The sequence below is a fragment of the Marmota monax genome, unplaced genomic scaffold (assembly GCF_021218885.2).
Source record: "Marmota monax isolate L192 unplaced genomic scaffold, Marmota_monax_Labrador192_F-V1.1 WCK01_AAM20220418_F8-fsc00051, whole genome shotgun sequence".
Taxonomy (NCBI): Eukaryota; Metazoa; Chordata; class Mammalia; order Rodentia; family Sciuridae; genus Marmota; species Marmota monax.
The window spans coordinates 5,199,461-5,226,630 of record NW_026695202.1 but is presented as its reverse complement, the minus strand read 5'-3'; the positions used below and the strand labels follow the sequence as shown (position 1 = coordinate 5,226,630).

At 33.6% G+C, this 27,170-nt stretch overlaps 1 protein-coding gene across 1 annotated transcript in view; it reads left to right on the top strand.

The window, feature by feature from the left end:
• Cry1 (cryptochrome circadian regulator 1) overlaps window positions 1-27,170 on the top strand; it is a 62,265-nt gene that overhangs the window by 13,650 nt on the left and 21,445 nt on the right. The gene's annotated exons all lie outside the window — the stretch shown is intronic.

Sequence of the window (27,170 nt, the reverse complement as noted above, 5' to 3'; positions counted from 1 at the left end):
GATGGTCCAAAAGTGAAATGCACTCAGTAGAAGATTTACTTATAAAATTTTGATCTTTTCCTGTACTATCAATATGCAGTGTGATACTCTTTTTCAATGCTGAGTAGTGGTAGTGAGCAACAGCTCCTAGTCAGCCACGCAATCATGAGAGTAAAACTGGTGCTCTACAGTGTACTTTGTTGCTAATCAGTAGATTAGATGTATTAAATGCATTTTTAGTTTACCAGTGAGTTTACCAGGATGTTGCCCCATAGTAAATTGAAGAGCACCTATATGCTTGCTTTACATTTGAATGAAACCACCAACTTGCAGAAATTAGCTATTTGTGCTTATATGGTGTATGTATGAGGGAAATGTGCTGGATAGTTTATTGTTCATCACTGAAAACACAAGCAACAAGATTTTTAGTGTACCAATTCATTTTTTACCCATTTTAGACTAGAAAAAAATGTATGCCAGTATTAATATAGTAATAGCTTTGAGCATCAAGGGAAGGACTAAGTTGTGGTAATAGAATAACACAATTTGTATCTAATGTAATTAACATTGTTTTATTCAGAAAAAAAAAATAGTTGGTAGTCAACATTTTGTTTCCTAATCTTGATTCATTGTTGAATGTAATAGTGTAAATGAAGATGATTAAAACTACAGTAAAGTGAAAGTTTTCTTAGCTTGCTTGAAAGATTTCCCACTCTGAAGTATATATAGACAAAGGGTGCTTATGTGTGTTTTTGGAATAAAGGATAAAAAGAAAACATTTCTTCACACAGTGGTCCTGCTAGTGGCTTGTTTAAATGGTATATCTTAAGGATACATTATAGTTTCTTGAATTGGGCCAAAATACAATTTTTTAATGTTGAAGATAATAGGATTTATAATATAGAACTGAAGTGGATGGCTTGATGGTCAAGTTTGATTGTTTCGATCATTTGATAGTTACAATCATTTGTTTAAACCAATGACATTCTAATGAGTATATTAACTAAATTTTGTATGTTTACATATTGAACAGAATTTGAAGAAATATTTTCTAAATCCACATACAACTAAAATTGTATTAAGAATCCATTTGTCTGTTTCCTAAATTGGCGCTGTAAACTGTTAGCTTTTTGAAAATTCATTGAGTTAGATTTTTTTTTATTTTTTATTTTTTGGTACTGGGGATTGTGGGGACTCGACCACTGAGCCACATCCCAAGTCCTATATTGTATTTTAGAGACAGGGTCTCACTCACTCAACAGCCTAGGTGTTGCTGAGGCTGGCTTTGAACTTGTGCTCCTCCTGTCTCAGCCTCTGGAGCTGCGGGGATTACAGGCAGGCACCATTGCACCCAGCCTTGAGTTACTTTTTTTTTTTTTTTTTAAGGATTTTTTAAAATTATTTTTTATTTGTTTTAATTAGTTATACATGACAGTAGAATGCACTTATATACTTTGATATATCATACATAAATGGGATATAACTTCTCATTTTTCTGAGTATACATATTGTAGAATCATATTGGTCATACAGTCATTGAGTTACATTTGAAGTATTTAAAATGGTTACCCATCTCCAAGTAAGAAAGACCTTGGTATAATCTTGTGGTAGTAAATAATCATCATCATCATTATTATTAATTAAAATGCTTATCTTTTATTAACCATTTTATAGATTTTCTGTTTACCTAAATTTAGTGGTGGTTTATATGCTAAATAACCATTAAAGTCATAGGTGCTATAATGAAATTTTTAATAAAAAGTTTAATAAGGAATAGAAAGTTTAGGAAGCACATTTTCAAGACCACTTGAGTCTGCCCCAGATTATAATCAAATAAATTTTTTTTGTTCTAAAAAAAAATAGAAAGTTTAATAAACACTGATAGATTTTCTGAATAGATTGTATTCAAAAAGACCTGGATCAAACACTTGGTTCCATCCATTAACATTTGTGATCTAGGTAGGATATTTAGCTTTTCCTGAATAGTTTCTTTATTTTTAGTAAAGATAATAGTATCTACCATTGTACATTTTATGCTTCTATAACAGAATTATACAGACTGTGTAATTCATAATGAACAGAAATCTATTTGACTTTTGGTTCTGGAGGCTAGGAAGTCAAGGATGGCGGGGCCAGCATCTATGGGGACTTCTTGCTGCATCATATCACTGCAAAAAGGCAGAGAGGGTGGGAGGAAGGGAGAGAAATCAAAGGGAGGCAGGAGAGAGAAAAACAAGCGGAAATGCACACTGGCACAGGAGGGGGCCAAACCTGTCGTTTTCTAAAAAAACCACTCCAGGGATGATGCCATTAATCCAGTCATGCCTAACCACCTCTTAAAAGTCCCACTTCTTCACTGTTGCACTGAAGATTAAGTCCCAACACATTCTTTTTGGGTGATACATTCAAACCATAGCATTACCTATATCATACTGTTAGAGGATTAAATACGATTTTTAAAAAGTACTGATCCAGGTTAAACTCTTCATATTTTCTTTGATTCCAGAGTACCAAAATACTTGTTTATAAATATTTTTTTAAAAATCCATTACTTGTGATCCAAGAATAGGTAGACTGGCAGATTCCACTAAGATATAACAGGATTGTTGTCAACTAAAAGTCCTAGCAACTTTTTCATTTGACTTGCTTCCAGGCTCTGTATACTTGTTGAGGGAATTTCTGAACTTAAATTTAGAGCCTTATTTATATGTATTCCTGTTATTTTCAACTGATGTTCAGCTATTTAGTATTATTTTGAATTTTATCATTGAGATAATTGTTACTATTTCAGATATATATCCTCTGATATATATCTGAACATATCCTTTGATATGTTTTATTCAGTATGTAAATTAAAGAAATATTTATTGTAGAGCTACAGATAACTTTAGAAGTCTAGCATATTATTTTTCATGTCCCTCTTTGATTATGAAATCAATTTTGTGTATTATAACATACATTAAAAATAATAAAATAGACCAGAAAATATCAAGGAACTTAATAAGAGCAAGTTATTTTATGAAACTCTTTTGTTTTAGTCCCATATACACATACATGATTAATTGTACTGGATCATTTTTCTTACTAATGACTCACTCTCAAAAAGCTTGAAAGACACTGATATATTCTACTTCTCAGATGGGAAAATTGGTCCAGTGAGATTAAACTATTTGCCCAGACCATATCTGGGCTTATAGTTTAATATATAACATGATTGATTGCATTTCAAATTCTTTCTAGCTTCTTTGTGTAATTGAACGTAATGATTACATTATCAAGAGATGTACAGGTACAGAAAACTTTATGGTATATTCAATATTAGAGTCTTCAATTCCAGGTTAACATTTACTCATTCAACAGTATACTATGGGATATAATCCATAGTTTAAAATATTGCTAACAGTTCATAATTTTCTGTCTTGTTCACCAAATACATCATCATTAATCTTGTCATGTATGCATTAGTCTTATAATTTTGTCAGAACATGAAATGAGATTATCTTAACATGCAAACTGATAAGCTTATGTCTTTTAGAAACTTCCCTACATATATCCACCTTTAAAACTCAGGCTTATTTTCTCATTTCCAGTTCTGTGATTGACTCTTCTCATTGAGCTCATTCACTCTATCTGTGATTTTCTGTTTCTCTTGCCAAAACATATATCCTAGACTTCTATTTACTCTTTAGGTTTGTGCATTCCTATTAAAATTTGTTGTTGGAGTGTGTGTGTGTTTACCAGGAGCTAATGGAAAAGGACATTCTGTATTTTATTATTTATTAATATTATGTCTTTCTTAGTTATGGGCTTGAATTCTCCTTGTTAATGTTCTTTCCATTAGCATTAATTTTAAAAGGATTATATTGTCAACTTTAGCATTTTTTAAAAAAATTTAAAATTTAACATTCCTGCTAACATAATGGTTTTTATTTTTGCAATTTTGAAGTGTGTGTTAATCCTCTCATCTTTAAAACTTGGACTTATGAGAAAATTCCTGTAAAGAGAGAAAGAGGCATCTTTTTATTTCCCAACTGCAGATCATTATTTTCTTTCCCATTATTCTCATTCATAATTGGATATGTAGAACTTTCTTTTATTATTTATTTTTTATTTTTTTGGTACCAGGGATTGAACCCAGGGCCACTTAACCCCTGAGCCACATCCTCAGCCCTTTTTATATTTTATTTAGAGACAGGATCTTGGTAAGTTGCTTAGAGCCATGCTAAATTTCTGAGGCCGGCTTTGAACTCATAATCTTGGTGCCTCAGCCTCCTGAGCTGCTATGATTATAGGCATGTGCCACTGTACCTGGCAGGACTTCATCTTTTTAAACTTTTGTGTTATATCACTTTCTGGTTTGCCAACCCATCAGTTTTAGTTCGTTTTATATTGCTACAACAAAATACCAGAGGCTAGGTATTTTACAGAAATAAGAGGCTTATTTTGGTTCATGATTGTGGTGGTTAGAAAAATCAAACAGCATGGTACTATGCTGGTAAGATCCCCTTACCAGCACTGTGTCATAACTTGGTATAAAAGTGGAAAGGGAAATGGCTATAGGTAGAAAGGGCCAAGCAAATGGGGTGATCTCACTTGATGAGAGAACTAACTTGATGCTCTGAGAGTTACATGACTTCTTTCCAAGGGTGGTGCCCCATGACCTAATCACCTTCCACTAGGCCCAGCCTCTTAAAGATCTATCACCTCTTAATACCATCAGCCTGGAGACCAAGTTCTAGTACATGAACCTTTAGGGGACACAAATGAGATCATTTCCAAACCATGGTAATATAATGTATCATTTCTCAATGATGCATATGTGACAGGTACTTTGAAAATCTTTCTACTTGGCATTTATTAGGCTTTCTTTAACCCATTTTCATTCTTAGTTCAAATTTTTTAATCTTATCTACAAAAATTGTACAATACTTTTTACAATATGTTTTGGTGCTGACATAACTGTTTCCCATGCTATATTGAAAGGCACCTAATCTAGTGACTTTCCTCTCTTTTTTCTTGCCTACATGACAATCATGTGTAATTACTTTGACATGTTTTGGAGACAAATCTTTTTTTCTTTTATCAAAATATGTCTATGTATTTGTTTTAATTCTTGGAACATATTTTGATGGAATAAAGTTTTAAGTTGCTGGATTTGTTTCCGACCTTATTGAAATATTACACTGTCTTCTAGTTTCCATTGTTGTTGTTGAGAACTTTTACTCCTTTAGAAGTAATCTGTCACCTACCCCGGACTCACAGCTGCTTTCAAGATTTTCTCATTGTCTCTGAAAAATCGTCTGTGGGAACTTCCTGAGGCCCAGGATATTCCTTTCTCCATAGAGAATTTAAACTGAACTACATAGTTGTATTAGAGTTACTACCACCCAGGGCACTATAAATTTATGTTTTGAGCTTCCTTGCACCACACTGATGACTTAAATTTGGATTACAGGTCCACCTAAGGGATTCAGTGCTTCACAGTCTATAGATCATTTCTTTTGTTTTCCCCTCTTTTTCTTTTTTTTCCCCCATATTTTTTATTGGTGCATTATAGTTGAATATAATGGTGGACTTTGTTATTACATATTCATACATATACACAATATAACAATATAATTTGGCCTTCCCCCTCTTTTTCAGCCTCACCACAATGAATAGAGGAGGATTTTATTCTGTTTCACCTCTTCTCTGGAGACATATAGCTTCTTAGTATCTTGGATTACTGTTTTGGGGCGTCTTCTTTTCAGGGTGTCTTGAGCTGATCCTGGGCTTTGACCTCTGTTCACCTTGCATATGAACCCACTGTTTGGGTTCTCTGGAAGTAACAAATGTTCTTGGGGCAAAAGCTGATTATATGTTCTACTTAGCATTTGGTTTGGTAATTCCTTATTATCTTGTCAGCTCTTCACTGCTTTTAGGGAGACATTTTATCTATTCTATCTTAGTCAGTGTTTTATTTCTGTTTTAGTGGAAACACTGGCCTAAATAACCTATGTTATTATTTGAAATTAAAACCCATTTAAAATTTTCATATATTTATGTATATTTATGTATATTTACATATACATAAATACATATGCTACATATATTTATGTATATTTACATATACATAAATATATGTAGCATCTATGTTCATTTTGCATATTTCAATTTCTAATACTGCTTGTTTATGTCTTCTTCCTTTTTGTCTTGGTGAAGTTCACAAAAAAAAATTTTATTGATCTCTATGGTGGATTTATTTTTATATCTCTTCAACATCACCCATTTTTTTCCTTCTAAATAAACTTAATATGCTAAGTACAAAGAATATTAATTTTTAGCCATTTCATTTTTCTAATACAAATTTAGGTGTGTAAATATTCCTTCAATTGCTACCGTATATTAGCTATGTTATTTTATTGTCTTTAAGTTCAAATAATTTTCTAAATTTTATTATAATTTTTTCTCTTTGGCCCATGAATTATTTAGAAGTATTTTCTTCATTATTTATTTAAAATATTTAATAAACATGTAGTTTTCTATTCCTTCTAGTATTAATTTTCAGCTTAACTACATAAGTGAGAGAATATATTGCATATCATTTCAATTCTTTGAAATTTGTTTAGATATTTTTATGGTCCAATTATTTTCAGTAAAAATGTTACATGTGTATCCCACTCTTCCAACATGGTTTTTAAGTGGAATTTTTTTTTAATTATCTTGGAAATCATACATTATTTTAGCTTTTTTTTTTAGTATTTACCCTATAAATTACCAGAGGCACACCAATCCATGTCTAAAGTTAATTGATAATTTTATCACTTCAACAGATGATACAGGGTCCTTAAAACATGTACCCAAATCGGCCTCCTTCTGACCTGAATATTTAATTTCTGGTTATTTTCTTTCTTCTTTTTTTCCTTCATGGTGCTGGGGATTGAACCCAGGGCCTTATACATGTGAAGCAAGGCCTCTACCAACTGAGCTCTATTCCCAGCCTTGGTTATTTTCTTTTTGTTATTAAAAAACAACATATTCTCATTGTTTTATAAGGCTATTATTTACTTAACCATTTATTTAGGTAGTTATTTGGTATAGAATTCTAAGGAGACATTCTTAGTCATAGTCACTGTCACTTCCACTATTCGTTTTTTGAGGATAGTATATATTATTTGTTTTTGTCTAATTTTAAATCTTTTCTCTGACATGTTCTGCAGTTTTTTTCCATGACAAATCAAGATGTTCTTCTGTATTTATTTTTTATGGATTTATAAGGCTTCTTGAAGCTATGTGTTGATATCCATTTTATCAGTTCTGAAAAAATTTTCAACTGTTGTTTTTTTTCAAATATTTCCCTGACCTCATTTTTTCTCCTTTGGAAATTTTTTTAGATGTTTAATCTTCATGTCTTCATATTTTCCATCTCTTTAGCTCTTTGTAATTCATTTTGTAAAATTTCTTTATGGCAGGTTTCTTTTTTTAATCTAAAAAAATTTAAATTGACATATAATAATTGAAAATATTACTGGAGTACAGTGTGATAAAAATTTAAATTGACACATAATAATTGAAAATATTACTGGAGTACAGTGTGATGATCAAATCAGGGTAATCAGCATATTCATCACCTTAAACATTAATTATTTCTTTGAGTTGGGAAGATTCAACTCCTCTCTTCTAGTTCTTTATAAAATATATAATAAGTTGTTGTGAACCATAGTTACCATACTGTGCTACAGAACACTAGAACTGATTCTATGTAACTGTATTTTGATGCCTGTTATCCATGGTCCCTCTATCCCCCTTTCATCTCCCCTTCCTATTCTCTAGTGATCACTTTACTACACTCTACTTCTATGAGACCTACTTTTTAAGCTCCCACATATAAATGGGAAATGTCAGTATTTTCTTTCTATATCTGGCTTCCCTTAATGTAACATCTTCCAGTTCCACCCATATTGTTGCAAATGATAGGATTTCATTCCATCCTGTCATTTGCAACAATATGGCCAAATAATATTCCATTGTGTATGCATATCACATTTTCTTTATCTCATCATCTATTAAGATGCCCCAATTGATTCCATGTTTTGGCTATTTTAAATAGTGCTGCAACAGACATATATACTTCATTTCATTTTCTTTGAATATATACCCAATAATGGAATACCTGAATCATATGTTCTGTTTTTAGTTTTTTGAGGAACTGTCATACTGTTTTTCATAATGATTATAGTAATTTGTTTCCTGCAACATGTGTATGAATTCTCCTTTCTCTGCATCCTTGCCAGCAATTCTTACTTTTTATCTTTTTTGATAATAGCCATTCTGACAAGATGAAATGATGTCATTGTGGTTTTAATTTGCAGTTCCTTGATGAAAAATTAAATATTTTTCTTATGCCATTTTTCTTCATTCTTGGTTGGTTACATAGAATATTTTTTAGAAGTTACCTAGAAATCACCACATACCTGATATCCTAAAGTCTAGTGTAAATTAATACTTTTACCATTTCTCTAACAACACCAAGACCTTAAGATACATTGACTTCATTTAACTCTTGCTCGTCTTTGATATAATTATATGTGTGTGTGTGTGTATGTGTGTGTATCTCACAATGTATATACTACTATGATTTGAATGTCACCTCCAAAACTCCAGTTGAAGTGTAATTGCCTTTGTAATATGATTAGGAGGTGAGAATTTGAAGGGGAGATTAGGTTATGAGGGTATCTTCCTCATGGATCAATTAAGAGTGGTATCACAGACATGAGCTAGTTCATGGCAAAAGCTCTGGAAAGCACCTGTATGCTTCTCTAGTTCTCCCCTTTTGTAAGGCAGACTTGTGTTGAAATTATGGAGCCATAAGATCAAAACAACTGGGATGGCAAAGACACCATTTAGAGGATAATTGTCTGTGGCTACAGTGAACTCAATATAAGCAAGGTGAAAGTTCGCCTTGTCAAACCACTGATTTGGGGGTATTTATTATTGCAGCATAATACTGTCCTATTCAGACCAAATAGGGGACACATTGGCCTGAAGAGTAGAATCATTAACTGAGATTGGGAAACGTGGGAGGATACAGTTTGAGGTAACCTTCGAAGAGAGGTGTTTGAAGGGCAGCTGGATATCATTAACCTTCTGTGACAATCCTGTGTGCTACAATTTGGATCTGGAATGTACCCCAGAGGTTCTGGGGTACATTCGTGTTAAAGCTTGGTCTCCAGCCCATAATGGAACCTTTAAGAGGTGGGAGTCTTAACCTTTAAGAAGTGGGAAGTCTTCAGGTCATTAAAGGTGTGCCCTTGAAGGGAACTGTGGAACCTAGGTCCCTTTCACTTTTTCTCTTTCATTGCTGGGTCTTAAGGTGATTGGTTTTGTTCCAGTCACACACTTCCATTGTGATGTGCTGCTTTATCACAGTCCTGAAAGCAATAGGACAAATCAATCATGGATTGAAACATCCAAAACTGTGAGCCAAAATAAGCCTTTTTTTCCTTTATGAGTTTATTTATCTCAAGTATTTGTTATAGTGATGGGAAGCTGACTAACATACTATGCAAAATTAGACCCTCTCATATTCCTCCACCCTGTTTGGGTTTTCTCCGTAGAAATTATTACCATTGAAATATAGGATGGTAGTTTAGGAGCTTGGAATTTAAGCTAAAACTGACTAAGTTTAATATCCTGACCTTGCCACTTTAGTATTTGTCCTTGGGAAATTTTCTTAACCTTTATATCTCTCCTTTCTCTCATTTGGAAACCAAAGAAGTATCTGTCAAAAAGTTATTAAGTGTATATACATGTAAAGTACTTAGAGTAGTACTGATATATGTTCTAAACATTTGCAGATATTATCATCATTGTCATTATTTATAATCTAACATGCAAATTTTGTGACACTAAACACTGGAGTTTTTTTTTTTTTCATTTATTACTAGGATCAACAACAATTTTGGACACAGTAGTTTCTCAAAAAATGTTTGATAGATAAATGGGTGAAGCATTATGTATCTCTCTCTCTTTACAGTAATGTCAATACGAGAAGAAAGATGTTGGCCATTTGCCAAGCCTCAGACAAATTTTAATAGTTACATGTGCTAGATCACAGATCAAAAATTAGAATTATTTTTCAGCACTATTAGTCTTTTTCTGAAGGATAGAAAGTTAAAATAAACTGTTAGGCTACAGAAAAATATTATGTTCTGGGAAAGCATGCTTTATCGTACATATTAGGCAGATGTTATTTAGTTGTATGTAAATCCTTTAAAGCCTAGAAGTATAGCTTACTCTTGATTTGGCCAAACCTGGTGGAGTCACGATGCAGTAGTTTCTAAAATTAGACAAGGATAAGATTTCTAGATTATAAATAGCTCTGTGTAATTTTTTAGTTCAGAAAGAAGTTACATAGATTATATTAGCTCAAGTTAATTCCAGATCTATTATTAATTCTAATGTTTTTCTGCCTTTTTCTACATTGATTATATCAATATACCTGTCATCTATAAATAACCATGGTGTTGTTTCTTCCTATCCTTTTGCCTTGTGTTTCTTTTTCTTCTGTGACTACGCTGGCTAGGCCTCCTTGTACCAAACTGAATAGAGAAGTGATGACAACAGGCATGCTGGTCTTCTTAGTCTTAGAGGAATTGCTTTCTGAATCTCACCATTAAACATGATGTTTTCTAAAAGTAATTTTTCAGATTGAGAAAGTTACCTTCTGGTCCCAGTTTGTCTAGTGCTAGTTTGTTGAAATTGTTTTTGTTGCTGTTCTTCTGCATCTGCTCAATTGCTCATGTGATTTTTCGCCTTTATTTTTTGAATAAGGTAATGAATCACAATAACCAGTTTTTAAATATCAAAGTAACCTAAAATTCTAAAAGTAAGCCAAATTTGATTATGATATGTAATGTATTTTACATATTGCTGGTTTTCATTTGCTAATATGATGTGTTTGTAAGTAAGATCAGTTTGTAGTGTTCATGTTGTACTGTCTTTGTCTGGTTTGGTGTCAAGAAGAGTCTAACTTCATAAAATAGTTTGAGGGATGTGTTCTTTTTTTGTCTGTCCTCTTTGAGAATCGTCTGTAAAGGATGAATTCATTTGGTAAGATATAAATTTCTTCATGAATCAGTCTTAGTAAGGAATTTATCTATTTCATCTAAGCTTTCTAATTAATTTGTATAAAATTATTCATATATCTTATTTTTGTTTAATTCCAGCAGCATCTGAGATTATGCCCCCCCTTTTACTCATAATGTTGCTTATTTTGCCCTCTCCTGTTTTTCCTGAATTACTCTTATCAGAATTTTATATTGTCTCTTTGTCTAATAACTTTGATTTTTTTCCATGATGAATGTCTATTTTCTTTTATATCTGATCTTAACATTTCCCTTAGTTTTGCTTTTTTTAGGATTTTTTCTACTGTTTCTCTAACTTAGTTTAAGTCTTCTTTTCTAGTAGGTATTAAAACCCATGTTTCTTCCCAATTACCTGCTATGATTTGAATATTGGTTTGGGGGTCCCTAAGGACCCCATGTGTGCCCACTTTTGCCAATCAGATGCCCAAACTAATGGGATGTTCAATCTTGTACCCTAACCTCTAGAATTAAGTTTGTCATCTCAAATATTTTGTTGTTGTAACTAAAACATGGTGGACTAACACAGTGCTACTTCAGTTGCATTCCATGAGTTTTCATTGTATTTTCTTCATTGTCATTCAGTTCTAGGTATTTTCTAAAATTCATTGTCCCCATCTTCTCATATTCTCTCTGCATCTCTGCCTATTTCTATCTGTTCTTTATCCTTTACTTGTTCTCTCTCCACCACACCCCACCTCCTGCCTTGTGTCTTTTTCTTGGGATTTATTCTTAAATTGACATCTTTCAGCAGTTCTGGAAAACTCTCAGTCATTTCACATCTTTCATTCTGTAACTCAGATTGTGTTTTTCTTCCTTATCTCTTTTTTGATTAATTGATTTTTAGTGGAACATTTCTGTGGCAATTCTTTGAAGCATAGGTTAAAGTTGAGAATCCAGAGAGGATTTGTGGTGGGTCAGGGGAGCCGGGCACCTGCCTGCATGTGTGTGCAGGGGATCCCCTTTAATAGTTAATCTAAGTCTTGAAAACCAAGGACTTTTTACACTCAAGATTTTGGGGACCACAAAAATTCCATGAATTTTCATTGAGATGATTAATTATTGGGGCAATATTTTTAATAAAAATTATTTTAATAATTGTAGATTGATAGAAAATGTGCACAGATAATGGAAAGCCTCTGTATTCTCTGTTACCAGTTTCCCCTAATAGTAATATCTTAGATTACCATGGGACATTTATCAAAACCGAGAAACTGTAGTACTAGCTAAACTCCAGACATTATTCAGGTTTCTATTCATATTGTTTTTCTGTTCCGGAATCCCATGCACAATTGCCACATTGCATCTAGTCATTATTTCCTTCATTTCCTCTGTGACAGTTGCTCAGGCTTTCCCTGTTTTTTATGACCTCTATGGTTTTGTGAACTATTCCTATATTTTATAGAGTGGTCTTCAGTTTGAGTGTGCCTGATGTTTATTTCATGATAAGGCTGGGGTTATGGTTTTTTGGGAAAATATCACAGAGGTGAAATGGTCTTCTCATCATATCATATCAAAGTATCCATGACAATATGTTTGATTTAATGGTGATATTAACTCTGATCATGGGATTTACTCTAATTGTGCCATATTTTATTATTAACTTCCTTATTGGAGGGGCCTTGGGCTTTATTTTCTATCCTGCGCAACCTGTTTTTTTTTTTTTTTAATTTTTTTTAGTTTTTCAGTGGGCCTTTATTTATTTATTGATATGTGGTGCTGAGAATCAAACCCAGTGCCTCACACATACTAGGCAAGCACTCTGCCACTGAGCCACAACCCCAGCCCTCAACCTGTTTTAAGTGCAGGCTTTCCAGGGCTCTGTAAGCCCTCAACACTATAGCTGACTGTGGCACCCTGCTCACTTCTTATGCTTTCTTACTTTTTGGCCAGCCCTGTGAATTACTTTAAGGAGTTTTCTTTGTTGCTGTCATTTTGTCCATTTGTTGTTGGTTATTTCTGTTAGGGTATGTTAATCCAATGTACTGTAAACAATACATATTAAAAACCAGTATTTTTAACATGGACTTTGAGTATTTGTAGAGGTAAATAATCATTTTATTTTAGAAAGTATACCAATAGCCTTTCTATTCTCCCAGCCACCTTCACCACCTCCCCACAGTTCTTAAAGTTTTCTTCATTTAAATATTTTGTTTCCTCTTCCTTTCCTCCTTCATCCTCTTGATTGACACCTGTTATTTCTAAACATTGCTCAAATGTTTTCTTCAAATGATATGTTTATATTCTTAAAGCTATTAGATTAATTTTCCAAAACATTTTAGATGATTACATATTCCACAGGAAAGTAGCATGATAGAGTGCAAAGAGCACAACATTAGACTCAGACACATCCAGATTAGATGATTTTTTTTTTTACTTTATTTCCTAACAGAGCTCAGAAATGGACTTGATAAATTTCACATTCCATCATTTTAAAAAAATCAGATACTTTGTAGAGTTGTTAAGCACATCCATCGTGCTTAAGAATGAGAATGAGACCTTGTCTCAAAATGAAAAATGAAAATGAAAAGGACTGGGGATGGGGCTCAGAGGTAGATTCAGTTCCCAGTACCAAAAAAAAAAAAAGAAAAGAAAGAAAGAAAAGAAATGAATAAGTAGAAGTTTTGTCTCACAGAACATATATAACATGTAAAGTTATATATGGAATATAACATGTAAAGTACCCAGAAAAATAGACTTACAGAGAATAATCTTTCTCTTTCATTTTTCTTCTCCACTGGATATTAAATCAAGTTTTAAAAATCTCTTTCTCCTGCCTTTGTTCATTTATTTATTTTATTAATCATTGGATAGAGGGGCTGGGGATGTGGCTCAAGTGGTAGCGCGCTCGTGTGGCATGTGTGCGGCCCGGGTTCGATCCTCAGCACCACATACAAAGATGTTGTGTCCACCGAAAACTAAAAAAAAAAATATTAAAAAACTAACTCACTCTCTCTCTCTCTCTCTCTCTCCCCCCCTCCCCCTCTCCTCTCTCACTCTCTCTTTTAAAAAAAATCATTGGATAGATATTTATTGAACTTCTATAGGTCAGGAATTGTCTGGCACTAGAAAGTGATGAACTATACCTAGTCACAGTCCAGTGGCCAATAATTCTCTCACTCTGGCTACCAAAATCATATTGATACTTCAAGTTTCCTCTCTGTTATTACCATGTCTTTTAATTTTTTGCCCAAATTTCTCTCCTATCAAAAAAAGGGGGGGAAATCCAAATGTGATTGTTCCTTCCTGATTGTTATAGTATATACATGGTATCCATTTGTATATCATATGTTGTTACATCAGAGCAGGTTCTATTTTATTTATATATATCATGTGCAACACATAAAGTACTTTTTCCAGATTTTAATTTCTATGAGCATTGTAACCTCATTTATATTTGTTTCTCTCATAAATCAGTGAACAAAAATGTAAGTAATGAGCAGTATCAATCTTTAGAAGGTATTTTAGAAATTTTGTGGAGGCATTTTTGGTTGTCACAATGGAAGGGAGCTAGGGAATTTGTGTGGACAGGCCAAAATTGGAATTCTTTTTTCATTGTTCCAGATTAGTTGCTCAAAATAAATAATTGTCTTGAATCCCACATAATTTCATATGTTCTATCACATGTTTAATGTTAGTTAAAACATTTATTTTTGAGAGCCTAAGTCCATTGATACATATACATATTTTTACACAATTTTAATGTATACTGAATTTTCCTGGAATGACATATATAAATCAAGAGAAAACTGTACTTTGTTTTGTTCATAATTTTACTAAGTCTTACTCAACATTTCAAGAAAACATATCTTCAAAGACAATACCACTTATGATATTTGAGTCACTAGCAACAAATGGGTCAGTCTGGTTTGCTGAATTTAAAATTATTCCATAAATATCAAACTAATGTCTTCTTGTGTCATGCCCAGCTATTTACCTATACAAACACATGCCACTTCTTTTAAAAATGTAAATGACAAGGAGAATGAAGACGGTGGCTCAGAGGACTCTACAGTGTTGCAGCAGCTCTTCAAGAGGAAAATAAATTCTGCAGTGGCAATCTTTGTACTCTCTCCTTTCACAGAAGCATTGGAGGTTGAAATTACATTGAATTAATGTGCTGACACTCAGATAAACTGATAGCACAGGACTACTCACTAAAGGACCCACTCATAAGAAGAAAGGAATCTATCTCAACAAGTGTACAAGTCTAGAACCTCTGAAATCATAAGGAAACCGGCCAACAAGTATTCCCCTGAGAATTATAGTCCCCCCAACAAAGGAGCCCACAGATATTGAAGCATATGAAATTCCAGAGAAAGACTATAAAATATTGATGATTCAAATGATTAATGAGCTAAAAGAAGGTGCAAGGAAGAAATTGAGAAAACAAATACAGAAGGTGAAAGACCATTCCAATAAAAAGAGATTCTGAAAAGAAACCAATCAGAATTCCTAGAAATGAAAGATAATAATAAGTCAGATAAAAATTCAACTGAAAATATTATCAACAAATTAGATTACATAGGAAACAGAGCTTCAGGCCTTGAAGACAAGGTATGTGAACTTGAATACTCAATAAGCAGTAAAAAAATCAGATTATACAAGAACTCTGGGATATTAGATCAAACTTAAGATTCATTGGAGGGGCTGGGGTTGTGGCTCATTGGTAGCATGCTTGCCTGGCACGTGCAAGGCCCTGGGTCTGATCCTCAGCACCACATAAAAATAAGTAAAATAAAGGTTTTGTGTCCAACTATATTTTAAAAAAATATTTATTGGAATTGAAGAAGGCATGGAGATACAGGCTAATGACAATAAGAACCTTTTCAATGAAATAGTAGCAAAAAATTTTTTAAACCTTAGGAATGAGATGCACAGCCACTATGGGATACATGTAGAACTCCAAATAGACAAGCTCAAATAAGAACCTCTCCAAGACACATAATAATCAGAATGCCTAACATAGAGAATAAGGATACACTGTTAAAAGCCACAAGAGAAAAACATCAGGTCACATTTAGAGGTAAACCACTAAGGCTTACTTCTGACATTTTAGTTCTGATTCTAATATCCAGGAAGTCTTTAAATGAGATAATCCAGCTCTGAAAGAAAATAACTGCCAACCAAGATCTGGCAAAGCTCTCATTCAGATTTGAAGCAGAAATAACAACTTTTCAAGAAAAATAATAAACTAAAAGAATCTATGACTTGACTAAGCCAGCACTCTAGAAAATACCTAAAGAAATACTACACACAGAAAAACTCAAAAACAAATCTCAGAGCTCCTGAATGACAAAGCTTGCTAGAAGAGATAAGCAAATGAAAACTAAGACTAAATTTAGTGTATGAAACAAATAAAAATGTCAGGAAATAACAAACATCTCTCCATAATAACTCTTTGAGTGTAAATGGTCTGAAAGTTCCAAGAAAGAAAATTGGCAGAGTGGATTAAAAAAAACAAGATCCAGGGGCTAGACTTGTGACCTCAGTGGCAGAGCGCTTGCCTCATACATGTGAGGCACTGGATTCAATCCTCAGTACCACATAAAAATAAGTAAACAAAATAAAGATATTGGGGTTGGGTTTGTGGCTCAGTCACCAAAATAAAAGTTGAAAAAGAAGCTATTGCCACAAACATTTCTGAAATACAGAGGATAATTAAGGACTATTTTTAAAAGTTATGTTCCCGCCAAGTATAATGGCACACACCTTTAATCCAAGCAACTCAGGAGGTTGAGGCAGGAAGATCATCAAGTTCAATGCCAGCCTCCATGACTTAGTGAGACCTTATTTCAAAATTTAAAAGAGGATGTAGCTCAGCAGTAGAGTGCCCCAGGGTCCAGTCCCCAGTACTTTATATCCAAAAACAAAAGAAAAAGAAATCTCATATTCCAATAAGTGAGAATATCTAGAAGATATTGAAAAATTTCTCACATGTGTGACCTACAAAAATTGGACCTAAAGAGGATGTAGACAACCTAAACAGGTGAATATGTATTTTTTAAAAATTTTTTAAAACATTTTTAATCTTTTAAAATTCTTTTTAGGTATACATGACAGTAGAGTGGAATTTTAACATATAATACAAACATGGAGTATAACATTCTAATTAGGATCCCATTCTTGTGGTTGTGCATGATGTGGAGTTTCCCTGGTATTGTATTCATATAGGAACATAGGAAAATTATGTCCAATTCATTCTACTGTCTTTCCTATTCTCATTTCCTCCCCCTTCCCTTCATTCCCCTTTGTCTAACCCACTGAATTTCTATTATTCCCTCCCTCCATCTTGTTGTGTGTTAGCATCCACATATCAAAGAGAACATTTGGCCTTTGGGCTTGGGGATTGGCTTATTTCATTTAGTGTGATAGTTTCCAGATCCATGCACTTACTGGGAAATGTCATAAAATCATTCTTTTTCATGGCTTAGTAATATTCCATATATATATATATATATATATATATATATATATACACACACACACACACACACACACACACATACATATATACATACACAAACACACACACACACATATATATATATATAAACTTTATCCATTCATCTGTTGAAGAGCACCTAGGTGGTCTAATAGCTTAGTTATTGTGAATTGAGTTGCTATAAACATTGATGTGGCTGTGTCACTGTAGATGCTAATTTTAAGTTGTTTGGGTATATACTGAGGAATGGGATAACTGGGTCAAATGGTGGTTTCATTCCAAGTTTTCTGAGGAATCTCCATACTCTTTTCAAGAGTGGTTGTACTGCTGGGGCTGGGGCTCAGTGGTAGACCATTTGCCTAGCACATGTGATGCCCTGGGTTCAATCCTCAGCACCACATAAAAATAAATAAATAAAATAAAGGTATTGTATCCATCTATAATTAAAACAAAAATATTTTTAAAAAAGAGTGGTTGCATCAATTGGCAGTTCCACCAACAATGTATGAGTGTACCTTTTCCCCCACATTCTTGCCAACATTTATTGTTACTTATATTCTTGGTAATTACCTGTTCAATGGAGTGAGATGGAAATTCACATTTCTCTAATTGCTAAAAATGTTGAACATTTTTTCATATATTTGTTGACCATTTGTATTTCTTCTGTGAAGTGCCTTAAACAGGCAAATATCAAACAAAAGATTGAAACAGTACGAAAAAGCCTTTCAACAAAGAAAAGCCTGGAGCCAGATGGATTCTCAGCTGTGTTCTACCAGATCTTTAAAGAAGAACCAATGCCAACCCTCCTCAAATTATTCAATAAAATAGAGAGGGAAGGAGCACTCCCAAATTAATTCTATGAATCCAGTATCCCTGATACCAAAACCAGATAAAGGTACACCAAGGAAAGAAAACTACAGACCAACATTCCTGATGAACATAGATGCAAAAATATTTAATAAAATATTAGCAGCTGCATTCAAAACATATTAAAAGGATGTTAATTATCAAATTGATTTCACCCAGGGATGCAAAGTTGGTTCAAAAAAATCAAATGTAATTTAGTTCATCACATAAATAGAATTAAGGACAAAAATCACATGATCATCTCAATAAATGCAGAAAAATCCAGCACTAATTCATGTTTAAAACAAACAAAACTGAAGTATTTAGGCAAAGAAGAACTTATGTCAGATTCATAAAGGATGTATGACAAACCTAAAGCTAACATCATACTGAATGAAAGCACTTCCTCTTAAATCAGGAACAAGAAAAAGATTTCACTCTCATCACTCCTGTTCAGACTAGTTCTTGAAACTATAACCAGAGGAATCAGATAAGGAAATTAAAGGGACACATATAGGAAAAGAGGCCAGATTACCTGGTCACTGAAGACCCCCAAAATTCTATAAGTAAACTTCTAGAGCTGATAAATTCAGCAAAGTAGCAGGATACAAAATCAAAATATAAAAATTTATAGTTTTCTATAATCTGAGAAAGAAATCAGGAAAACAATTTCATTCAAAGTATGCTCAAATAAATAAATTAAAATACCTGGGAATAAATCTAACCACGGAAGGGTCTCTATGATGAAAATTATAGAACACTGAAGAAAGTAATTAAAGGGCTTAGAATATGGAAAGTCCTCCCATGTTCTTTAATACACAGAATTAAAATTGTCAAAATGGCCATATTACCAAAAGTGATCTACAAATTCAGTAAAGTCCCCATTAAAATACCAACATCTTTTACAGAACTAGAAAGAGTACTAAGTGCTGAGAGCCATAGCCAAGTAGGAATGAAGCAGGGCATTTTTGGTTGAAAGGTGAGGCCAGCAAGCCATTGAGATGATAATGATTATGTTGAGATCTGCATTCATTTGAAGATTAGACCCCTGCTGTCTGCCTAGGCCTGCTACTTTGGACCTCTTGCGGGACTCCCGGAGAGTTCCCATTAGTTGGGGAAGTGTGGTAGGGAATTCCGGAGGAGGGATTTCCTGTTGGAGTAGTGTGTTCCGAGAGAATGCCGCATGGGTGGTTCGCGGGAGAATTCCCGGGGAGCGGGTGTGGAGTGTGCTGGTGGAGTTCAGAAATAAAGTTTGTTCCTGCTTCAGTGGCTCCTGATTTGTGCCCAGCCAGACTGCGGCAACTAAGATTGATAAGGAATAATAAAAGACCCAGAATAGCCAAAGCAAGTCCTGAGCAATAGAAGTGATCCTGGAGGCATCACAATACTCCATCTCAAACCATGCTTCAGAGCTATAGTTACAAAGCAGCATGGTATTGGCCTAAGAACAGACATGAAGTCCAGTGGAAGAGAACAGACACATCTGATTCTGACAAAGGTGCCAAAAACATATATTGAACATACTGGAGGAAAAAAAATAGCCTTTTTTAAACAAATGGTGCTGGTAAAACAGCAAGTGGTGGAAGAACGAAACTGGATCTCTGTCACTATGCACCAAAACCAATTCAGAAAGGAATCAAATACCTAGGAATTAGACCAGAAACACTGCTGGTGCTTGAAGAAAAACCTAAAACAGAGTCAACACAGTCAACATATAAGCACAAACACCAACTTCCTTAATAAGACTCCTAAAGCTCAAGAAGTAAAACCGAGAGTCAGTAAGTGGGATGGCTTCAAATTCAAAAGCTTCTCTGTAACAAAGGAAATAAAAGCATGAAGAAAGAGCCTACAGAATCGGAGAAAATCTTTGCCAGTTACTGTTCTGATGGGATTAATATCTACAATATATTTTTTAAAAAACTTAACCCTCAAAAATTAATAATCAATAAGCAAATGATCTAAACAGACATTTCTCAAAAGAAGAAATGTGAATGTCCAACAAATGAAAAAATTCCAACATTCTCTGTAATGAGGGAAGTGCAAATCAAAACTGCACTGAGATTTCGTCTCCAGGTAGAAGAGCGATCATTAAAAATACAAATAACAATAATTGCTAGCGAGGATGTGGGGGGAATGGTACACTTATACATTGTTGGTGAGACTGCAAATTAGTATAACCACTTTGGAAAGCAATATGGAGATTCCTCAAAAGACTGGGAATGAAAATTACCATATTACCCCACTATCCCACTCCTTCCCACTCCTTGATATTTATCCAAAAAAAACTGAAATTAGTGTTACCGCTGTTGACCGGTGAGTTTTTGCTTCCCCAATGTTGAAGAATAACACCAAAGAAGCACGCCGAGGCAAGGTCAGAGTAGAAATTAGAAGTTTATTAAAGGACAGCAGAAAAGACTTCTCCCGGAGGAAGAAGGGGACCCAAGAGGTGGAATCCATGGAAGTGCGGTTGTTTCCCCTTTTTATAGTTTTGGTGATGAAATGTAGGTTGGAAGGCCCGAGGGGTGGGACACAGGTGGGCCAAAGAAGTAATCTGGTCAGGAAGGACTTCTGAGTCAGCACCTTTTTCTGGGGGCTGTTCATTAGCATTTCTTTGAGGTGGACTTTGGCCTAGGGCCTTTTCGGGACTTCATTAACATTCCATGAGTTGTCCTGTGTTTTCCCTGAGTCATTCTCCGCATGGTCTCCATTTTAGATTTCACTCGATATTAGACCCGATTTATCTAACTACACTGACTACCTAACTTTAAATCTGGCTTCATTAGCATCCTGTTGTGATATAGGCCCATCAATATTTATAGCAGTTACAATTCATAATAGCCAAGTTCTTGAACCACCATCCCTCAACAGATGATTAGATAAAGGAAATATGGCATATAGGTACAATGAAGTTTTACTCAGCCATAAAGAAGAATGAAATTACATCATTTGCTGGTAAATAGCTGGAACTGGAGAACATCTTACTAAGTGAAATAAGCGAGACTCAGAAAGTCAAGGGTCAAATGTTTTCTTATATGTGGAAGCTAAAGGATGGGGGGAATAAAGGGAGACCAATAGAATAGAAGGGGATCAAGAGAGGGGAGAGAATGGGGAAGTATGGGGGAGCAGACTCTACCAAATCACACTGTGTCCCTGTACATACACCATAATGAGTCCCGCTTATATATGTATGTTTAATATATTAATTAAAACAATAATAAAAGAGAGGAGATCAGTAGTGTAGGGCAAAGAAGGAGTGGAGGGAAAGGGAAGGTACTGGGGAATGAGACTGATCAAGTTATGTGCATATAAAATGTGTTATAATGAATCCCACTATTATATGTAATTATAATGCATATATGTGTGTGAGAGACCCTCCTTTAATTTCTCCTACTGTTACAGTTAGAACATTATAAAAATGTCTTAAATTTGTGAATGTGGATGTTTTATCTGTAAATTTTATTTTAGGATTAAAAAAGGGCATTGCAAAATATTTGTTACAAAAAATAACTGTATCTATCTATAGATTCACTGGTCTGTGGTCTTAGAGTCTGACAAATGCAAAATTTGCCTTTGAAATATATATTTTAACTTTATTGAACATTAAGCTATTTTCTTTGGGGAACATGTGTATCATAAATATCCTGACAAGTGGAATAAAGTACAAAAAAAATGTTACAAAGCAGAAAAAAAGCATATGTAAATTTTATTCACTTAATAGAAATATTGTTATTTATAATTTTGAAATCTAATAAAACACCATAGACTTTGGTTTATAATTTAGAATCTACATTTTTTTCTTTATGATAGTATATCTAGAACTTTTTAATTTTTTAAAATTTAACTCTTGTTTTATGTGGAAAATGAGAGAAGATATTCTCCATGTGGTTTTAGTGATTTCAGTTTATATTCTTTAAATCAGTTCTCTAGTGTCAGCAATGAGTTGTTTTGGTTTAGGTATTCTAAAAGTAGCTTTCATTGTTGAGTGTATGATAAGATATAATTTAGAAACTAAAGTACAGAAACAGATGGCTTTATTCTGGTATGATACATGTTAATTCATAACTCATTGTTTTCAGCCTCAATAGGATTATGTTGTGTCTTGCTATTGCCCTTTTTCAGACTATTTTATAGACAGAACTAGAAATACTAGTTATATAAAGCTGTTCTAGCACAGGCTGGAAAGTAGGTCATTGTGATGGGAGTATACTAAACCGCCCACTGGTTGCTATAGCAATGACCTACTTTAAGAAACTATTTCTGTTGATTCATGTTGAAATCATCTTTTGAAAGTGGTATAAGGAAGCTTACTCCATGTAATTTTCTTATAATAGCAATAAATAGTGATTTGTGGAGGGGAAAAATCCTTAAAAATATTTAAAATGAAGAAATATATTTTTCAATTTATTTGAAAGTGTTGTTTTCAGTATTGTAATTAAATAGCATGAGGACTGTTTTTCTGTGTAGACAGTACAGTTATGCAAAGGGCTGTAGTGAGTTTTACTACCATTTGGCCTATTTTAAAAACAATGTTGCATGTAGTTAAATAGTATTATTAACTGAGCTTTCAAATGGGTATGATTATAGTGTATACTATATACTATCCATACTATATGGATAGTATATAGTATATGTCAAATTAGAGAAGATCTCTAAATATGTTCCTGTTAAAATTATACCAAATATATTTTCAATTGAATACATTAAATCATTCATTTGATTTAATAATACCTATTTTAAGGCAGATGCATTTGTAATATGAAATGTTGAAATTCATGTGTTTTCTGCACCACACTCAAGCTGAACTCTGAACAATCTCTCTTCCCAGTTAAGGGTAAAGGATGAAGTGTTAGATTTTGTATAGTTTTCAAGTATCTTTTTTCATTTAACACTAAAAAAAAAAAAAAAAAGAGGTTTTTGGTAGTACTACCTAAGAAGAATTATATATTTAAAGGTTGGTTGATTCCGAGTCTTAGTTGCACTGTATCTTGTTTATAAATATATATTCATATTCACAGTGTTTTTATTACTGACAAAGGTCAAACCTTGGTTCACGGATCATATACAGATGAAATTCAAAGTTATGTATAGGTGTAGGCATCCAAGAAATTCATTGTTTTCTTTTGTCATGCCCAACTATTTACAATTCAGAAATACATGGGTTTTTATCAAAATTAGAAATTATTCTTGAAGGAAAAAAATGATAACTTCTGTTTAATGAATATCTACCAAGTGCTAGGGGATTTTACTTAGTGATTTTATGCTGTTTCTGATCCTTTCAATAGTTATACAAAACAAACCTAGGTCATTTAATCCCTATTTCAGATCTTTTCAGTAAATTGTCCAAGGCACATTTTGAGATTTGTTTGCCAAAGATAGAAATCAAACACAGTTTAAGAAAACTCTATGATTAAGAATCAGACACAGGGCCTGGGGTTGTGGCTCAGTGGTAGAGAGTTCGCCTAGCACCCGTGGGATACCGGGTTCGATCCTCCGCACCACATAAAAATAAAATAAAGTCTATCGTGTCCACCTACAACTAAAACAAATATTTTAAAAAGATTAAAAGAAAGAATCAGTCACACATACTTAATTTGAAATCCATCAGGAGGAGGTGATATGTGTACAACACACACACACACACACACACACACACACATTGTATATCAATAATATGAGGTACAGTTTCAAAGCTTATCTAGGATGAGGAGAGACATAGTGGTAGAGACAATTCAGAGGTTAGAGAAATTACTTTCAGGCGTAAAACTGAAAACTTAGTAAGATATGAACTTGAAGAGATGGAAATTTTTCAAAGACCTTCCAGGCCTAGGAAATATCATGGAGCAAATTCTAGGAGACTGAATGTATAGGAAAAAGAACTAGTTTGATTTGGTGGGAGGCAAGGGGAGTGGAGGAGAAAATGAGCCTGGCTCCCTAGGTTAGTGGCCAAGAAAATAAGTTGTTTTTTTTATTATTATTATTATATAAGAGGTGAGTCTTTGAAGACCTTTGTACAGAAAAGTGTACCTCACAAAGATTTGGTATTGTGTATTAAAATGAAGTACAGTGGACAGAGTTTTTGGAAGCAGACCAATTTTAAGGTATTGCAGTAAATAATACAAACAAGAGATAATAACTGGGATTACTGTAGGCCGAATAGAGGTGGGTAAAGGATGAACTAAAAAGCAAAAAATAACACTTACATAATAGTGTTTACTTGGAGCAGACTCTGTTCTAAGAGCTTCATATATGTTAATTTATTCAGTTTTCATCAAAATGCTATGAGATGTTATTACTGTACCAGTTTTCAGGATCAATTGAAGGACTTGTTATATTATGGAACATCTATAATAGAATACTGTGAAATTTTATGCCATAGAAATATTTCAAAGCAACAGCTTTGAAAAAATGTTCAGCATGTATTAAACCAGGCTTACAATAGATACAGTATATCTCTTTTTTGTTCTTTAAATAAATGTATGCTGATTATCAATTTTAAACTTTTTGTGAATTTTTTTAAAGTATGTTTCTACTCCTATCCCATTCCCCAAGGGTAGATATTATTAATAGCTTGTTAAGTATCCTTCCAGTTATTATCTTTATGCCCACATCAACATGAGTAGACGTAAAGGACAGTGTCACAGTTTGTTCTACTTTGTTCTTTCCTTTTTTCTCTTCTTATAGATATTTTCTACTTTAAATATCTGTGTACAAAGTACCTGTGTTATTTTTTAAAGTGACTATATTTGAGTCCACTTTATCCTGTAATTTTTATGTGAAACCAGAGAGATAAATTATAACATCTATGGAAGAAAATATCATAATTTGGAAGAGAATCACCATGGTTAAATACAGCTTCTAGACATTGTTTCATGAAGTGCCAAAACAGAATTAATTCTTAGGTTGCAATATTTTCCATTGTAACACATTACTTCAGTCCATATTATTCTGTCCAGCATTTTGTTAATTCATACAGTGTTTATTGAAAAGCATTAGAATGTTTATTCAGCCTACAAATAAAAAAGGGAAAATAAAGAACCAATTATTAGCAAATCCAGACTCAGTTGTTCATTTTATGTAGTAATCATGTTCTTTTGATATTTTGCTTTTCTGATCTTACCTCATACTACATAAAAACATTCCTACTGAAAGATTGAATTGAACTTTTGTGATTTATTACCAGTGCAGGTAAACATGGTGAAGCTGATGAGACAACAAAGATTTGGGGATTATCTTTGCCTTGGATTACCTCTCCAGGACATTTTAGTTTTATGCTGTTTTAATTTAAGCAAACTTTTAAGATGCCAGTCCATTCGATTTCTTAATTTTGGGTTTAGTCATTCTCTTGCTATCCAGGTGGGGCAGCATACACCTATAATCCCAGCTACTCAGGAGGAGGAGGTGGGAGAATTGCTTGATCCCAAGAGTTTGAGGCCAGTCTGGGCAACACAGTGAGACCCCCATCTCAAAACAAAAAAAAAAACACATTTTTGTAAATAAGTAAATATATTAAATTAGATTCTTTCCAATAAACATCACCACATGTGATGTCATTCATAGTTGCAGATAATTTTATGAAACTCATATATTCTTATATTGCTATGCATCTAGCTAAAGTCTTCTCCCCTGAAGAACTTAACATATTGGTAGTATTGGAATGGGCTGGGGATTAGGTATTAGGGAGGTGACTCCAAACCAAGAGAGAAGAGGTATGTGATAAATATAAATGTGAGCACAGAAAGGTTTGTTTTCTGTTCGTTTGATGATCGCATGAAATTTCCTAAGGTAAAATGGTGGACTGTCTTTCACATCCTCTTGAGTGACTGTGACTCTCTAAGCTCCAGAAATGTTGACTCCTGAAGTGGAAAAGTGTCAGCTGACTAATATACTTAAGACATTAATAACTACAGTTGGAAAAAAATCAGCATTTTTTTTTTTTGGTGAAATGATGGGATCAGAATTGGCAAAGAGAACAAGATGATCTAGACTAAGAACCTTGTAGAACCTTCTAGAGAACCTCTAGTAGAACTTTCTGCAGTGATAGAAATGTTCTACACCTGTGCTGTCAAATGTGGTAGTTACTAGCCATCTATGTGGCTATTGAGGACTTGAAATGTGGCCAGTGTAATTGAACAACTGAATTTTAAATATTAATTAATTTAAATTAAAATGGCTACATGTGTCTTTTGGTCATTGTATTGGACAGTGCCTTTCTGAGATACATCATTCCTTCCTCAACCACTCCTCCTCTCAAGAAAGACATGACCATTCTTCTCAATGAGTATGTAGCCTGTGAAAAGACAGAAAAATACTTAAAAACATAAAAGAAGATGGAAAGGAAATAAACTGAAAGGAACTGAATCTATATGAAAATTAACATGATGCAAACGATGAAGCTGAACATTCCAGGGCTGACCTCTTTTAGATTTGTTCTTGGGAAATGCTCAGTTTCATCGCAGTAGAATAACACAGTAAGCTGTCTTCTATCACTGCCTCAGAATTCTTCCAGATATATGTCATATGTAAACTTTGGTGGTACTTAATTTATTGAAAAAAATCTATAGCCCCACCTGTTCCATGAGACCTTAAAAAAAGCAATCTGGTACTCTGTATAGTCAATTGTTAATACCACATAATTTAGCATCTAATTATTATTAATTCCTTTTTTCTTTAGATTAGAAACATGAAAATAAGTATTATGATTTCTGCCTTAGATGATTACAGTCACCCCTACTATTTATATTCTTAAATTATTTACTCACTTATTCAACAGGATATTT